This window comes from Triticum dicoccoides, chromosome 5B (genome assembly GCF_002162155.2).
Source record: "Triticum dicoccoides isolate Atlit2015 ecotype Zavitan chromosome 5B, WEW_v2.0, whole genome shotgun sequence".
In the NCBI taxonomy this organism is placed as follows: Eukaryota; Viridiplantae; Streptophyta; class Magnoliopsida; order Poales; family Poaceae; genus Triticum; species Triticum dicoccoides.
In genome coordinates, this window is record NC_041389.1 from 253221099 (window position 1) to 253237805 (window position 16707).

At 49.1% G+C, this 16707-nt stretch overlaps 1 pseudogene; it reads right to left on the minus strand.

Annotated features, from left to right (window-relative positions):
- Positions 1-2287: 2287 nt before the first annotated feature.
- LOC119308272 lies at positions 2288-12885 on the minus strand (annotated as a pseudogene).
- Between the last annotated feature and the right edge of the window lie 3822 nt (positions 12886-16707).

The following is a 16707-nucleotide window of genomic DNA, read 5'->3' on the forward strand; positions in this document are numbered from 1 at the left end:
GCGGCGGGCGGTGGCGAGGCGGCGGCGGCGCTCGCCGGCGACGGGGCCGGGGGCCGAGGCGCGGGCGTCGGGGCGCGGCCTGGTTCGGGCCCGGCGGGGACCCGGATCTGGGTCCCGGCGGGCCTGCGCGGTGGAGGACGGCGGCGGCGACACGTGTCGGCGAACGGTTGGCTACGGGAGGCGGCGGACATGTCCGTCGGCGGCGGGGGAAATGTCCGGCGGCGCGAGAGGAAGAAGGCTAGGGTTTCATCCGCGAATTTCGGGAGAGGTGGCCTATATATAGGTAGAGGAAGCTAGGAGACTCCAAATGAGGTGCGGTTTTCGCCCACACGATCGTGATCGAACGACCGATTGCAACATTACATAATAGATGCATCCTCGCTCTCAATAATGAGATGAATAATAGATGTCCACTTATTGATGTCATGAGATGAAATGCATGGCATGTCAATGTGGTGTTTCGTCAATATGCAACTCGTTGCATATTGAGCTCCACTTAACTTGTAGTATCGTTTGTTGCCCTTTGCCATGCCATGCCTATTTAAACCGGACATGCATCATACTTGATTGTGCATCATGCCATGTTTATGTGATGTTTGTTTACCATGTTGTTTGCTTCTTTCCGGTTGTGCTTCTTCTCGATAGTTCATGTTTCGTGGCGATCGTGAGGATTCGTTCGTCTAGCTTTGTTCGACTTCGCCCGTTCGTCTTCTTCATGGAATCGTTCTTCTTCCTTGCGAGATTTCAGGCAAGATGACCGTCACCTTGGATCTCATTACTATCATTGCTATGCTAGTTGCTTCATTCTATCGCTATGCTGCGCTACCTATCTTTTGTTCTTCAAGCCTCCCAAATTGCCATGTCAGCCTCTAACCTTTTCACCCTTCCTAGCAAACCGTTGTTTGGCTATGTTACCGCTTTTGCTCAGCCCCCTCTTATAGCGTTGCTAGTTGCAGGTGAAGATGAAGATTGCTCCATGTTGGAACATGTTTATGTTGGGATATCACAATATCTGTTATTTAATTAATGCATCTATATACTTGATAAAGGGTGGAAGGCTCGGCCTTATGCCTGGTGTTTTGTTCCACTCTTGCTGCCCTAGTTTCCGTCATACCGGTGTTATGTTCCCGGATTTTGCGTTCCTTACGCGGTTGGGTGATTTATGGGACCCCCTTGACAGTTCGCTTTGAATAAAACTCCTCCAGCAAGGCCCAACCTTGGTTTTACCATTTGCCTCACCTAGCCCTTTTTTCCCTTGGGTTTCCGGAGCCCGAGGGTCATCTTTATTTTAGCCCCCCCCCCCCTGGGCCAGTGCTCCTTCGAGTGTTGGTCCGAAACGGGCAGACTGCGGGGCCACCTCGGGGCAACTCGAGGTCTGGTTTTACTCGTAGGCTGACCTATCTGGTGTGCCCTAAGAACGAGATATGTGCAGCTCCTATCGGGATTGTCGGCACATCAGGCGGCTTTGCTGGTCTTGTTTTACCATTGTCGAAATGTCTTGTAAACCGGGATTCCGAGACTGATCGGGTCTTCCTAGGAGAAGGAATATCCTTCGTTGATCGCGAGAGCTTATCATGGGCTAAGTTGGGACGCCCCTGCAGGGTATAAACTTTCGAAAGCCGTGCCCGCGGTTATGTGGCAGATGGAAATTTGTTAATGTCCGGTTGCAGATAACTTGACACCAGATCCGAATTAAAATGCATCAACCGCGTGTGTAGCCGTGATGGTCTCTTTTCGGCGGAGTCCGGAAAGTGAACACGCGCGGGAGCATGGATTATATTCTTTTCGACAGAGTCCGGAAAGTAAACACGCGCGGGAGCATGGATTACATTCTTTTGTGTAGTTATTGTGTGGTGGGGCATGCCCACTTATTGATCATGGAATACTAAAACTATACCAAGTTGACACTGTGAGAAGAAATCGCTATACATGCTCATCGTACAAAAGTTGCAAGAATCACATGGGAATGGGCGGACATGATATCGACCTTGCGTGGCTGCATGTCCACTCATGATTTATCGATTCATTATTGATTGTACTTTCACATCATATACTTTGTTATGGTAAAGGATTACATTTTTTTCTATAAACTTGGTCAAACTTTACGAAATTTGACCTTCAATCAAACCTAATATGCAAAGCAAATAAAAACGAAATATGCAGAATAAATAAAAACAAAAGGAGTACAATGTTACTAGCTAAGTTACTTGCCCTACATTTAGAAAAAAGATTACTCCCATTATGAATAGCCTAACACGTTTTAAGTGGGATGGGCACCGACCGCTCGGATCAAAACAATAACCACCACAGCCTCAAATCTCAGATAACGATATGACACAAGTAACCATCGACTAGTCTTTTTTGTCGACCTCCTCGATCTTGGGGCCAGAGCCGCCGGACGCAGCTGGGCTCTCACATAAGCAATTTCAAATAAAAAGTTAGCCTAACACGTTTTAAGTGGGATGTGCACCGTAACCACCACAGCCTCAAATCTCAGATAACGAAATGACATGATATAATAATTAGCAGATCATTGTCTTGTTTAGTCGACCTCCTCGATCTTGGGGCCAGAGCCGCCGGACGCAGCTGGGGTGTCATCGTCCATTGGCACCAGCACCCTGGTACATCTTACCGATGATGGGGTTGCACACGGCCTCCAGCATCTTCATCTTCTCCTCGAAGTCGTCAGCATTAGCGAGCTTGTTCGTGCACAGCCACTCGATGACATCATCAATTGCTTCAACGATCTTCTTCTTGTCATCCGCCTGCAGCTCAGAGGCTATCTTCTCGTCCTTGATGATGTGGCGCATGCTGTACGTGTAGTTCTCCAGGGCGATCTTGGGCTCCACCTTCTTCTTGTGCTCCTCATCCTCCGACTTGTACATCTCAGCCTCCTGTACCATCTTCTCGATCTCCTCCTTGCTCAACCTGCCCTTTTTGGTGATGGTGATCTTGTCCTTCTGCCCAGTGGCCTTGTCCTCGGCAGACACACTCAGGATACCATTGGCATCAATGTCAAAGCAGACCGTGATCTGGGGAACTCCCCTGGGTGCAGGAGGGATGCCCAACAACTTGAACTTGCCAAGAAGGTTGTTGTCCCGGGTCCTGGTCCTCTCACCCTCATACACCTGGATGTGCACACCAGGCTGGTCGTCCGAGTATGTGGAGAAGACCTGCTCCTTCTTGGTGGGGATGGTGGTGTTCCTTGGGATCAAGACTGTCATCACACCCCTGGCTGTCTCCAGACCAAGAGAAAGAGGAGTGACATCCAGCAGGTCCTGGACCTTCTCGTTCTCTTCTCCGCTCACGATGGCAGCCTGGACAGCAGCCCCATAGGCAACAGCCTCATCAGGGTTGATCCTCTTGCAGAGCTCCTTGCCATTGAAGAAGTCCTGGAGAAGCTGCTGCACTTTGGGAATCCTAGTGGAGCCACCAACGATCACAACATCATGCACGGTGCTCTTGTCCATCTTTGCATCCCTGATACACTTTGCCACAAGCTCCATACACTTCCTGAACAGATCCATGTTCATCTCCTCAAACCTGGCCCGGGTGATGGTGCAGTGGAAGTCAGTGCCCTCAAACAGCGAGTCAATCTCAATGGTGGTCTGCACAGTAGAGGAGAGAATCCTCTTTGCCCTCTCACAGGATGTCCTCAGTCTCCAAAGAGCTTTCGGGTTGGCATGTAAGTCCTTGTTCTTCCTCTTTAACTCCTGGACGAAGTGGTTGACCATCCTGTTGTCGAAGTCCTCGCCACCAAGATGTGTGTCACCCGCTGTGGCCTTAACCTCAAATATACCCTTATCAATGGTGAGAAGAGAGACATCAAAGGTACCACCTCCAAGGTCGAAGACGAGGACATTCTTCGCACCACCACTGGAGGCCTCCTTGTCAAGACTATAAGCAATGGCAGCAGCTGTTGGCTCATTGATGATACGAAGGACATTGATGCCAGCAATGACACCAGCATCCTTGGTAGCCTGCCTCTGTGAGTCATTGAAGTATGCAGGTACAGTGACAACAGCATTCTTCACAGTGCTGCCAAGGAAAGCTTCAGCAATCTCACGCACCTTGACGAGGACCATAGAAGATATCTCTTCCGCTGCAAACTGCTTCTCCGCACCTTTGTACCAGACATTAATCATGGGCTTGTCACCAGGCCCAGCAACAACCTTGAAGGACCACAGCTTAATATCACTCTGGACAGTAGAATCGCTAAATCTCCGGCCAATGAGACGCTTGGCATCTGCATAATACAGTTCAGGTCAGAAATTGCGTAAACACCAAACTGAAAAGTGAACACTAGCCATTATATGAAAAGAAGTTGAATCACGTGCTACTTAAACTGAGGCAAAGCAGACAACACATGACTTAGGCATCAGGATGCAAGTGGACAGGTCTGCAGAGCGTCTGCACCGTCCACAAGTGTTAATTGCACGAGTTCAGCTGCCCGCTATGCCCAGGGGACACCGGCAGGGACACACAGTCACTGCTTTGCTTATTAGAATAACTGTTGCTGGGCAACAAGCTGCCTGCTGCTATGCTCTACCTTACGTGGGAGTTCCAGCAACAGCAACAGCAACATATGAGTAGGCTTGCCACTGAATAATTTTGTTGGCAAACTTTTTAAAAGCTGAGCAGCAAACACATGTAAGAAAAGGCCAATATATAATACTGCATAGTTTGGACTGTATCGATTTTACAAGATGATATGATCAACACAGAACAAAAGAAAAGAAAAAACTGCAAGTGTCTGCCTCATATGTGAGTTCCTGAACAACAAAAGAGAAAACTGCAGATGCCTGAACAATATAGCACCATGATCAACATACACATCCAGATTTTACTATGAATAATCACTCTAAGCATAGAAGCTCAACCTCAAAGTAATATCATCTTCAACAATTACTCTAAACACAGATTGTAAAGGTCATCTTCAACAATTACTCTAAACACAGATTGTAAAGGCGAATAATTATTCTAAACATGGATTAATAGCCAAAAACACAAAATCATCTTCAACAATTCAGAATATGAAATGAGCCTTGAAGATTAAGAATCTCATGTGAGGTCCTCTTTTCTTGAAACCTCTTCTTCTCAGCTTCTTTGTTCTGCACATCGGTCTTCCTAATTAATTAAGCCATCAAAGTATCCGAAGAAAACAAATTAGCTTGATTGGGACCTGCTTGCTACTTGCAAATCATCAATGTAAAGAGACAAGAATACTTTAATTGTCACAGGAATTGGCAAATCTGTTTGGAACAACATCAAGTTATTATTAACCTGAGTTACTCTAGATAAAATGTTAATGAAAAGGGTTAGGTTAATTCACATCAACCAGAGAACCAACCAGATAAGTAAGAATGTTAATGTAGTAGTACCGCAGATCGACGAACAAGATTACTGCATCTGCATGCATGGATAACAAGATGATGGAGTCTCAGGGACTTGCTTATTTCATACTGAAACAAAAATTTCTCCTCTTCTCACATTCATTAACTTTAATTTCCTTTATGTTGCCACTTACACATTAAAAATGAAAGAGATTTGGTTTGGTCCTTTCACTAATACAAGCTAGTAGAATAGGGGCTTCCGTACCTATTAAGTTTAATCTCCTGCAGCTGCCACTTGCTATTTGACTAGACACAGTTTTCCTATCTCTAGGCTACCACAAAAACACATGGTTCCAGCAAGATAAAGAATGACTCTTAGTTGAAGAGAGAACCAGAATATGTATGTATATGATAAACTGGCAATGAAGTGAACACATTCATTCCAACAGTTAATTCAATGAGAATTAAGAGAGCAGTTGGTTTCTAGTAGTAGTAGCCACAGTTAGTTGCTGGTACCTCCTACGGGCATCACCAATGCAGGGCACCTGTTCAGGCGCTTGGGCAGTAGATTAAAAACAATTTTATGGATAAGCGCCTGGTTAGCGCCCCTACTTCCAATGGTTCTGACGTAGGTGTCTACTCTGGTCCAGGCCAATTTCCACGCAAAAAACCTGGAGCGCTCGGCGATACATCTGGCATCGACACAACCAGTTTTCCCTGGATCGAGTGGGAATCGGCCAAAACGGCCAGGATTCCAAACCTGGCGTCCGTTCTTAACGCCTGCGATATAGGTGCCCTACTAGTGCATAAATAAAAGTTTAACTAACAGGCAGCAATGTTAATCACTAATAACAGCAGCCCATTCATTCCAAGATTATCTGTGATAATACTTGGGAGCTGGAACTCAATCTTAGTCTCATATTCATCCATCAATTCTCAATGATTCCACTACTGACCAAGCAAAACAGATGCAGGGCCTGTTTGGTTTCCTCCCTGGGAAGGATGCCTGACAAATTCTAGTGCCTGAGTTGGGCCTGGTGGACTGCTGCTTTTGTGCCTGGTCAGGCAGCTTTTGGCAATATTGTTTGGTTGGTGACCACACCGGCTAGGTACTTACGTATGTCCAATCAAAAGAAAAAGTTCACTTACATATGTAACATCAAGCCAATGCTTGCTTTTATCTTCTCCCAGGCATGATTAGCAACGCCAGGCTGGTTCCAGGCGTCCCTCTCTAGTTGCCTGGACCAGGCTAATGGTGGTCTCGGGTTTCCATCACCTTTCCAGGCCAGGCTAGCGCCACATTTTTCAGGTCACGAACCAAACACGATACAGGCAGATTTCAGGGAGCGGTCAGGCCAGGCAAGTTTTCTCCAGGACATGAACCAAACAGGCCCGCAATCCTCACTGAATCACTACTTGGAAAGAAATGAGCACATCACAAGGAATCAGAAGGCAGTACCAAATCAAGATACTTCATCTTTAAAAGTGAGTTGTAAATCCCACAGCTAAATAGATCACTAAATCATAGTGGGAAAGAGAATCAGGCATGTTCCTTCACCTCCTTTCTCGCTGGATTCTTGTATTCCTCATCCTCCCACACCGGATTCCTCTTCCTCCTCCGCCGCCGGATTCTTGTGTCTGTCCACCGCAGCACTCGGCATCTTCCTCCACGGAGTGGCAACGAGCAGGGAGGAGGGGCGGCGCTGCCGGGGATAGGCAGCGCAAGCGGGGAGGAGCGAGATGCAGGGGCGATGGTGAGCGTGGAGCAGGGGCAGCAACATCGGCTTGGCCATGGCGAAAGCGGCGTGCCCCATCAGCTGCTAACGAACGGGACCTAGCAGGCTACACGTACCTAGCAGGCCAGGCAGGACAAGTCCACCAAACCCACTTAACTTTTGCGGCTGGTCCGCGAGGCCGTTAGCTGTTTTTTGCGGCGTGGACGAAGCAGACTCGCGGACATCCGCGTCCGCCTGCATCCTGACTTAGGCAGAAAACATGGTTTGAGTATTTAAATGGGCTGGACAGGCGGCAACTATAAAGGGGGTGTATCCAAAGGACCCTATCTAATAATAAACCCTCACGGACCCTATCTAATAATAAACCCTCACAGACCCTATTTAATAATAAACCCTCACGAGCAAAGTAATATAAGCAGGTATATGGTAACTAGAGGCATACCAATATAAAAAGACCCAAAGGAGCAGATCCAATTAATCTCGGCCATCAAACCATGTCAATCCAACGACCTAGATTGCTCCAACGGTGAGCTATCAACATGTTGAGCGTGCAATTGATAGCATACCAAATATCAACATCTATATTAATCTAATAATTAACAAGTAATTGATATCCTACCTAATATCAACATGCAGTTGATTTTCTCCCTAAATCAACGTGCATCGCACGTGCTCATTTACTAGTGATGTAAATTAATCATCACAGTGAACGCAGAAATGTGGTATGGTTATGATTTTATTACTTCTCCCATCAAGTCATATATGTCAAACATTGTTTGTAAAGTCCCAGAACATGCGGCGTCTGCCTCACCTTAGACAGGAGAGAAAAGCGTCCGCTTTATTAGGAATTATAAGGGCAACTCCAACACACGCACGCATTTGGTCCGCGCGCGTTCGTGTGAGTCAAAACGAACAAAAAGGTCGGCCCAACGCGCCGAAGCAAACCCAAATCTCGTCCGCTCGTTGTCCGTTTGGACGCCACCTAACCCACGCGGTCATAGTCAATGACGCCACTGTCCAGAGTACACTCTTTAGATGGCAAGCGAGGGGGACGGGCTCATCCACGCATTTGGTAAGCGTGTGTTCGTTTGACCCAGATGGACGAAAACGTCAGCCCAATGCACCAACACAAACCCAAATTTTGTCCACTAGCTGTCCATGTGGATGCCAGTGAACTACCCCACGCGGTTGTAGTCAATGCCGCTACCTAACTCAGGCCTGCATGGCAGCGGCTAGAAACGCCCAGAGTCCACTCTTTTTGAATGGTAAGCGTGCGGCGGGGAAGGGGAGGGGGGCTCCCGTCCACATGTAGCCACACTTGCTCCCTCGCCAGCGACACAAACCCTAGCCCTAGCCATGGCGGGCTTCTTTGGCAAAATAAAGGGCAAGGCCAAGCAGGACGAGGGCAGCTCGTCGGTACCGCATCCCGCTGTCGTGGCACGACATGAACTTCCCCCGTGGCTGGCACCTCGACGCCCATCGCATTCCGGTGCCGGCGCTACCACAGTCTGCGTGGGCGCACGTGGAGCTCCGCAAGCAGCATGCCCAGCTCACGCCAGCGCAGCGCCATGACCTAGTGTACACGAAGTGGTTCGCCGCGGGGCACGACGTGCACCGACGCGACGCTGTCCAGCTCAACACCAACTTTGCACCGCCACCCCCGGTGGTGGAGCAGGACCATGAGGCGAAGACGGTGTACCAGGCCCCACTCGAGGAGGCACTTGAGCACACCCTCAAAGAGTCCCAGCGCAAGGAGGACGCACACTGGTTTGGCATGGAGGAGGCGCTCCAGTTGTCAATGGCGGGGACCGTCTACCCTCCGCCACTGCCACCTCCACCAGTGGAGCCCAAGCCCAAAACTACACCGGCACCACATGTCGCCCTCGAGACGTACCAATGAGAGGGTGTGGTGCGGGTGTGGGTGAGTGCGCCGACTGTGTGGCTAGGCACGACGTCGAAGCAGGAGGCGACCTAGATCGCCCAGTGGAGGGCCGACGGCGAGCGACGCATGCAGCTGGAGCGGGAGGAGGAGCTAGCGGGAAGTGCAGCAGACGCCAAAGGAGGCGGCGCGTGCGGTGTACAAGCAAGACTTCCCCGCAGGCTGCACCGTCGCCGCCCTTCTTCAACCTCACCAGCTCCGACGGCGAGGACGACGCCTAGGGCTGCGAGTTGGGAGGCTAGGAGGCAGTTTTTTTTCAAGTTTTCATTGATGTTTAATTAAGTTTGAAGTGGACTTTCGCTGTCGTGGACTTAAATTTTAATGTTTAATTATGTTTTAAATTTAAACATTTCATGCACGTTTCAGTAACATTTTATGACCCAATGAAACATCCAGCAAGAAAGCCACTACAGCCAGATGATCCAAGATGGAAGTATGGATATTGGTGCAATCTTTGTGGCAAGATAACTATTGGAGGGATCAAGAGGCACAGGCATCTTGCTTGTAGCGGTGGAGATGTGATTGACTGTCCTAAGGCTACCACACAAATCAAGAGAGAGCTGGCAGAGTATTTGTAGAAAAACAACAGGAACATGGGAGTTGATGTAGATGACAATAATGAGGTTGTGTAGGTGAATGCAGATGGATCAAGTGTCCTCATTACTAGGCAAAGCTCAGGGCAATAGTAAAGAAGAAGAACGCATTTATTGCCAACATCCAAGGAAGAGGCAAGTCTACCACTGCCTATTGCTGCCATGCTGCGAAAAAGACCCAAGGAGGCTGTAAATGAGAGATGCTCTGCGTGTTCTCAAAGCACCATGGAGTCCTGCACAAAGACTAAAGAAAATAGGCACTATGTGAATATGTAGTGGGCACTATTCTTCTATGAGTGTGGCAGCCTAATGACTGTGTGAAGGAACCAAGTCTTTTGAGCAAGGAACATGAGGCAGCATGGAAACAGTATGGATGCACAATCATGTCGGATGGCTGGTCAGATAGATAGAAGGGGCCGCCATTTGATTAACTTCCTTGTTAATAGTCCGAAGGGCACGTTCTTCTTAGTCGGTTGAAATGTTGTTTCAGTTGTCACCAATAATGGTGCTAACTACAAGGCTGCTCACGCCTTCTAGAGTTGAGGATCCCTACACTATATTGGAGTCCATGTGCATGTCATTGCTTGGACCTAATGCTCGAAGATGTAGGAAAATTGAAAGCATTTAAGAAACCTATTGCACGGACAAGGTGTGTCACAACTTTCATATATATGCATGGGAGAGTTCTTAGTCTAATGAGAGGCTATGGGTGGGTTAGATCTTGTGAGACCAGCAGCCACTCGTTTTGCCACGGCGTTCCTCACACTTAAAAGAGTTTGGTTAAGCACAAGGCGGCTATGAGGAGTTTATTTACATGTCAAGCATGGGTTGCAAGCAAAGTAGCGAAAAACACAAGGGGCCTGGATGTGCAAGAAATTGTCCTTTGAGTGGAGTGGTGGCATTCAATTGAGAACTGCCTTAGAGCTTCAGCTCCACTTCTTCAAGTGCTTAGGCAAGCGGGTGGTGATGAGAAGCATGCCATGCCGGAGATTGCAGACCTTATGGTTTATGCCAGGCAGAGAATCAATCAAACTTTCCCCCAACAAAACAAGTAATCTTTGCTCAAGAAGATATTGGACATTGTGAAGAAACATTGGGCGACTCAAATGGATCATCCATTGTGCGGGGCTGCCTTTTTTTTAACCCAGGAAAATTCTTTCCTATTGTTGACAAAAATGATGATGCCTTAGTTGGGGAGCTAAGGAGTTGCTTTAATGATCTGCTTGCAAAAATGATACCTGATGTCGAACTTCGAAACAAGATTGATCAACAAGTTGTTCTCTATGAAGACAAGCGAGAAGTCTTTCTAATGTAATGGCAATCCAAAACATGGTGAAGAGAAACCCTCACAAGTCATGTTAAATGCATCATGTTAATTCCAGCAATGTAAATTTTGTACAAACTTTTCATATGTGTTTGCTTTTACATTGTAGTTGATTGGTGGCGTTCATATGGAGGTCAGGCCATTGTGCTATAAAGGTTTGCAAAGCATATCGTTAGTCTTTGTGCTTCATCATCCTGTTGTGAGAGGAATTGGAGCACGTTTGAATTTGTGAGTCAAGTAGCAAACTCTAGGCAACACAAGCTTTGACCCTGATGCAACAATACCACCACCTGAAGGTGCTCGAGGTTGTCCTGATGACATGAGCGGCAGATTGTTCAGATTGAAAACAATAAAAGCTATGGGCACATTTAGCTTGCTGCCCAATTTTTCCACACCTAAAATTAGACGGACAAAAAAGGAGCAAATCAGGGATTCGCCCCAATTCTGCTTCACAAAATGTGGTAGAAAATTAATGGCCCAAAGCCAATCATCATAAATTCAGCAAAAAAGCGCTTGGTTTTATTTCATCATCAATCTGCTAGCTGCAGAAATAAAATAGAAACACCAATAGTAACTAATTCAAAAGATAAAGCAACACAAATTGGCACTGAACACCTATGGGAAGTTCAGAAAAGTGATAATCAATGAAGTGCGCTGTAAACAGCAAAGCAAGCCTATCATACAACCTTAAGTGGGATTTGATAAAAAATCGTTCCAATCCAGTAGCTAATTCAGTACTACATGTGTTAAAACATAACTGCAGATACTAAATGGTCGTAGAACCTAAGACATAACTCAAAACACAGGCATAAATCAAAGAGGAATGTATATTTTATAAACATGCTAAACCAAATGGACTACACAAGACAAAACAATCAAGCTCTATAATAATATTAATACTACGTACTCCCTCTGTAAAGAAATATAAGATCGTTTTATACTATAAAGCAACGATCACCGATACAGACAACAGAAACCACACAACACACCCAAGGCCGGATACAGCAGGTACAGTAACAGCCACCACACCCCAACACTCCAAGCATACAACAAATGAGCAATAAGGGCAGAGCTTGAAGTAGTCGGAGTAGTCCACCATGACAGACTGTCACGGAGACAAGGCTGAGCTCGGGAGTGTAGGCCTCCAAGACGGCACCTTCAAGAAGGGGGGAACCCTTTTTCGGTAAATATAAGATCGTTTAGATCACTAAAACGCTCCTATATTTCTTTAGGGAGGGAGTAATATGTATCATCCGAGTTCCATGTCAATGAAGTGTAAAATAACTCACTGTCAATATCTACTTTAAACAAATAGATCCGAGTGGGACCAAACAATTAACAAGATCCAACCGCGCAAGTTATATATACTAAGACTAACAGATCTGAAACCTCGATACCAACCAGCTAACAGCTACCTCTATTAACTAACCGTTGACAGCACAAAAATTTCTACAGATACCACGGAACTAAGGGAACGAGACCAAAAATATATCGACCTAGAAGGCTAGAACCCATGTGAAAACGGAGTAGATCGAGGTGGACAACTTATCGCTTTATGAAAATAATAAAGCGATCTGAGCGTGTGAAGGATGCAAAAGTAAAGAGATGCTCACCGAAGACGGTGTTGATGGGGTTCATGACCACCTGGTTCTTGGCGGCGTCGCCGATGAGGCGCTCGGAGTCGCTGAACGACACGTACGACGGCGTGGTGCGGTTGCCCTGGTCATTGGGAATGATTTCTACTCTCTGATGCTGCCACACGCCGACGCACGAGTACGTCGTGCCAAGGTCAATGCCGATCGCAGGCCCATCGCCCTTTTCCGCCATCTCTCGCGGTACGGGGAACTTGAAGCTCTCTAAGGGTTTCTTCCAGAGGAGGAGATGTGGCGGCGGGTTAAGGAGAAGGAGGATAGGGTTTGAAGAAAAGAGTAGGGGAAGCGGAACAGCGATATTTTACTCTTTTAGATTTATATATAGCGGAACCAGGGGATTTTGTAGGACAGAAGAGGGCTAGTGAAACTCAGGGCCTTTTGATTCATAGGATTTCCAATACGAGTATAAGGAATAGGAAAAATGTGGGGTTAGAATGGCATGTTATCTTGAATTTGACATGATTTTACGGCTGTTTGATTGTGCATAGAAAAACGATAGAATTCCTTCAAAGAGATTCAAGTGGATGAAAAAATTCCTATGAAATTTAATACAAATGAATCCTATAAAAAAATTCTATGGTTTACAATCCTACAAGTCAAACAACCCACATAAAAAAAATTCCTAAGGATTAGAATCCTCCAAAATTTTGAGGTGCCTCCTTGCTCGCAAGTCATCTGCAGACGGAACCTGAACCTTTGCTCCCCCGCTCCGCCGTCGCGTCTGCGCCGGAAGCCACTCCGGCTTCGGCGGCCACCTCCCCCGGCCTGCATGGCGAGCCGCGTTCAGCTCTCTGGCTCCCCATCCGGAATTTCGAGCCCTCCCTCTGCTTTTGGCATGTCCCGTCCCCCCCGGCTCCAATGACCCCCCCCCCAGGATGCGCTCCCTCATCGTCGCCCCGTCGGCGCCACAGGCTGACCAAGCGTAGGCCTCGGGTGGGGTGCCATGGCAGTAGGTGCGGGGCCGGAAGGAGCGTCGGTCGCCCAGCCCTCGTCCCAGGCCGGCGAGCCTACTCTCCTCCCGCCTACCGCGCTCGACCCTCCCCGTGTCGCTCCATGGCTGCTGATAGAACTGCGGCGAAGATGATGGGCACATCTCACGCCACTGCACCAACCCTACGAAGTGCGCTCGCTGCGGTGGCCACAACCACACCTCCCATGGCTGCACCCGACCGCGGAGCCCCTCCGACTCGTCGCTTGCGCGGCCCGCCCCCGTGTTTCGCCTGCGCGCGCCGGTTGCGCCCTCGGCCTCCCCCTCGCCCACTGTGCTCCCGCCACCGCCACCGGCCTTCCTCCGGCTGTGGCGGCATGCCTGGATAGGGCCTGGTCTGACGTGGTGCGTGTTGGGTCGGCGGGCAGCATGGACAGCGTGGTCGGACCCCAATTCTCTGCTCCGTTCGAGGGACCTGTCACGGCGGTGCCGCTACAGGAAGATCCTTTGGACTATTGTTTCTTGGAGGCCGGCAACGACCTCTGTGCATTGGAGGATGAGCTGGAGCGGGCGGTCGTCGTCACCACGGTCGGCCTGAGGCCAAGCGCGGACCTTGTTGCGGCCACGGCGACGCTACATGTGGAGTTTGACATCGGTCCGCTGGACATGTCCATCTGTGCGTTCTACCCGGAGGATTTCTTGGTTCTGTGCAGGAGTAAGGAGCTCGGAGATCAGATGGTGGATCGAGGTCAGGCTTTGGCCAGGGGTGTTTCGCTCACGCTCAAACGCTGACTTCGTCAGGCTCAGGCCGCCGGCATTGGCATGCCATACCTAGTGCGGCTGGTTCTCATGGGAATTCTGGCGAACGCATGGACTCGAAGGGCCTCGCAGGAGGTCCTACGAGGAATCGGCCTGGTCGTCAAGGTGGCGGAGTGCACCGCACACCGGAATGACACGTCGCGCTTCTGGGTCTGGTTGCGAACGAATGATCCAGATCGGATCCCTCTCCGCCGCCTCCTGGTGGTGGAAGTACCGCGCCGCCGACATGCTCGCGGGCGGATAGAAGGCATTGATGCCCTGTGGTACCCGGTAGAAATCATCAGAGAGGCCCCCGCCGTCCCGGCCATCTTGGGGATCCCCCACCCCCACCGCCCGTCGCCGCCACCTCCGGATTCGGATGGGGATGATGAAGGTCGCGACGGCGGCGGCCGCGCCCTGGCGTCTGACGTGCGCCGACAGCCCCGTGGGCTCGACGTAGTCTTCGACGGCATCACCTGCGCCGGCACGGCAGCACGGGCAGGATGCACCGGCGGCCGGTGACGACCCGCCGCCGCTGGAACATGTGGATACGACGACGGCACAACCCTCGGTGGTGGGCCCCGGAGGTCAAACCGGGAAGTGGACCAAGTGGAAAAGGAAAGCACCCCCCTGCCGAAAGCGTTGGCGGGCTTGTGGTAGGCGGACACGTGGAAAGGTGCGGCGCGACTGGGCTCTGCGGGTCCCTGGAGAGCACAGCGGCACGGCAGGACAGCCTGTTGCCACGAGCGTCGTCTTGCGGCTCCAGAAGGGTCTCGCACCAACCAGCGTCGACTGGGCTGTCACCTGCGCAGTCACCGGCCTCGGTGAATTAGGCTGGTCATAGTGGGGAGTAACTTAGACTAGTAACATACATATGTTACTAGTCTATGTTACTACCTTCATAGTGGGTAGTGTCATAGGTGTGGTAACATAGTTGCCTTCATTTATTACTTTGTAGACTCATTATGCATTGGAAACCGCTATGTGATGGTAACATATTATGTTACTCTATTTGCCTCTCTCCTCATTAACTACTTGCCACATCATCATTTTTGCTTATGTGGCATCTATATTACTACCTATGTTACTCCCACTAGGACCAGCCTTAGGCTGGTCATAGTGGGGAGTAACTTAGACTAGTAACATACATATGTTACTAGTCTATGTTACTACCTTCATAGTGGGTAGTGTCATAGGTGTGGTAACATAGTTGCCTTCATTTATTACTTTGTAGACTCATTATGCATTGGAAACCGCTATGTGATGGTAACATATTATGTTACTCTATTTGCCTCTCTCCTCATTAACTACTTGCCACATCATCATTTTTGCTTATGTGGCATCTATATTACTACCTATGTTACTCCCACTAGGACCAGCCTTAGGCTGGTCATAGTGGGGAGTAACTTAGACTAGTAACATACATATGTTACTAGTCTATGTTACTACCTTCATAGTGGGTAGTGTCATAGGTGTGGTAACATAGTTGCCTTCATTTATTACTTTGTAGACTCATTATGCATTGGAAACCGCTATGTGATGGTAACATATTATGTTACTCTATTTGCCTCTCTCCTCATTAACTACTTGCCACATCATCATTTTTGCTTATGTGGCATCTATGTTACTACCTATGTTACTCCCACTATGATCAGCCTTAGCCCAACGGCAAGATAAGAGGGGCAGAGACTACCATGGTAGTGGTGGATGGCCCATGTTCACGTATCACGACGAGTGGCGACAACACGCATGTGGTGGACGGATGCAACATTTCCATTGGCTCCTGGGATCTGGTCCTGCCGACGGAACCGGACAGCAACCCCACCCGCCTGCCCTGGAATCAGATCACCTTTGAGGAATTAAATACAAGTGTGGAGTGCCGAGACGGGACAGATTCTGCTCTAACAGGATATGTGCAGGTGGGGACATGTGGAGACCTGCAATTGGTCGTGCATGTCCAGGCATGCGGGACGGACAAGACCACATTCCGGTCAGTTTACCTGGCAGCTCTGAAGCGGCTTCTCAACTGCAAGATGTGGACGGGGAAAAGATGAACACCCCCCCTCCCGGCCTGCTGCTAACGTGACAAGGGCTCAAGTGGCCCAATTCTGCACTCAGGTTCAAAAGACCCTGAACCCAATCCTGGCCAGGCACATCGACCGGGTGCCACCTGAGGCTACGAGGAGGCCAAGGCAGAAGCGGCCGCAAGTGTCCAGTCCAAGGAGAAGTGTGCGGTTGGCCAAGGGGCCGGGCGCCGCTCGGTGGATTCCAAGCAGCAACATGTCCTCATACGTAAGCTTTGCTTAGCAAACGAGGCGAAGGTGATCACGGATGAATCCCTACAGATGTACGTTGATCTTTTCTCGAAGCCACTCAATGATGGGCATATCGCAGTGATTCTGGC